We start from the raw sequence: 2,187 nt of genomic DNA on the forward strand, positions 1-2,187 counted from the left end.
ATGCCGTCATTTTGCTAGGGCAAATACTATTGCACCCAACTCCAAATCATGAGTCAGATAGTTATTCTCATGAATCTTTAACTTCCTTGAAGAATAGGCAACGACCTTCCCATTTTGAATCAATACACAACCCAATCCTTCTTTGGAAGCATCAGTGTAAACCGTGAACCCTTATGTTTCTTCTGGTAGGGTTAAGACTGGTGTAATGCCTGAAGTAAATATCACAAGTAGTTGATTTAGTAATGTGAGATTACTAAATAATTAACGATTTTAAAGAATAAAATGTGACATATGTTGGTTATATGAAGTCCAAATGACTTGAAATTTAGTTATAACGTAGAAAACTCAAAGATATAGAAGTTTCATGTTTTAAGTTTTGGAAAATTTGATCGTTTGCCTGGTCCAAAGGGATATAAATAGGAAATAAGGTTTTCAGATTTTCTTTTCAATTTTGCGACTCATCGGTTTATCTAATCGACGAACCGACTTCAGTTATGAGATCGTTGACACGAGATCTTCAATTTGAGGTATAAATTTTATAGTTTTCATGATGTTTGAAATTCGTCGATTTCTGGAATAAATCTGATAAATTGTTAAATCATACTGAAATTGAAGATTGTTGAATAGTGTATGATTTTAACGAAGTAGAGAAGATTATAGTGGTGTTATATTGAACTATTCCTAATTTATTATAATTAGGGATTTTAATCGTTGGATTGAAATTAGAGAGTTGTTTGTCAGTTGTTAATAATTTTAATTATTTATTCGGAGTCTACGAAGTATAGGCTTTATGTTGATATATAGTTTTTGTAATTTGACGATGTTGTAAAATAGCCTATTATTTGAAGTTAATTAATTATAGTGTATTTGATGGTAGTATTGTGAATTAAATACACCGAAATATTAAATTATTGAACAATATGAATTTATAATCGAGTTTTATATTTTGTTGAATTAATTTTTGTTGGGCTATTTGATGTTACATGTTGAAACTGTTATGATTGTGTTGATACGGTGAAAATGATCTGATATTGTTGTTGAATTATTTAGATATATCACAAGCCTCGGGATCAAAGAAATAGCCAGATTTTATATATACTCGATTATCAGGTTCGTGTCGACGTACGAGCATACATTGTTATTGTTTAGTATAGTTAAAAAAATATTGCGTTGAACGATGAAACATCACGGAATTGGGCGATTTGATATTATATTTTTTGTTGGCTATTATTGTTTATGTTGTTGGTTGTCGTTGTTGGGAGACGTCACGTTGATGTTGTTCGTTCAACGATATTGTTGTCGCCGGAGTTGGGGTGCGACGTATCGTTGATGTTATTCGTTCGACGATATTGTTGTCTCCGGTGTTGGGGTGCGACATATCGTCGATGTTGTTGTTCGTTCGACGATATTGCTGTCGCCGGAGTTGGGGTACGATGTATCGTCGATGTTATTGTTGCAGTGTGATGTTGTTGAGGTTGTTGATGGCTGATTGTCCAGAAACAGCAAAGAGGTTATTTCTATTATCATTTCAGTTATATCTTATGTTGTTGTTAATATAACTGTTATGTATTGCGATGATGATTGTTGTGTACGCTCACCCTTTGGGGGCTGTTTCTGTTGGACAGGTTACAGGACTATGCCGTGAGACATCATAGTGACGAAAGACTAGGTGTGTCTAGTCAAACAATCCTGTAGATAATAGTAGATAGAGACAGTATAACTTATTGTTTTATTTGAGTTGTATGTGTGTATTTGTTATACTGTTTCTGCTACAGTGACGTAGATAGTTTGGTGATTGCACTATTTTGTCGTATATATATTATCTTACTATGTCGTCGAAAAGAAAATTTTTATGTATTTGACGTCACATATTGTATGATTACGTGGCGAGGTTCGGGGCGTCACGTTGGTGGTATCAGTTCATATGTTAGATGTCTGAGATGGTTTGGAGTTGGGTTTGTGATGAGGGAGTTGGATGACAATATTATCTGCGTGTGTCTGTTCATTTGACTTGTTATTGATGATTTCTCGATATGATTGATTGATCTTTAGTTGTGTGTGCTTTCATGCGAAAGGTGGGATGATGATTACTGGATTATAATTGTTAAAAGTTATGATTAACAATTTGATTTCCAGTGATGGCACCTAGACAATTCGACTCACGCAACCTAGAAAAACCCTACCGCC

At 34.1% G+C, this 2,187-nt stretch overlaps 1 long non-coding RNA gene across 1 annotated transcript; it reads left to right on the top strand.

Moving 5' to 3' along the window:
* Window positions 1–427: 427 nt before the first annotated feature.
* Window positions 428–1,701, top strand: LOC140819291 (uncharacterized). Its single transcript, XR_012115197.1, has 3 exons — window positions 428–527; window positions 1,051–1,110; window positions 1,626–1,701. It is a non-coding gene; the product is annotated as an uncharacterized lncRNA (long non-coding RNA).
* Window positions 1,702–2,187: the final 486 nt, after the last annotated feature.

Source organism: Primulina eburnea, chromosome 18 (assembly GCF_022965805.1).
Source record: "Primulina eburnea isolate SZY01 chromosome 18, ASM2296580v1, whole genome shotgun sequence".
Taxonomy (NCBI): domain Eukaryota; kingdom Viridiplantae; phylum Streptophyta; class Magnoliopsida; order Lamiales; family Gesneriaceae; genus Primulina; species Primulina eburnea.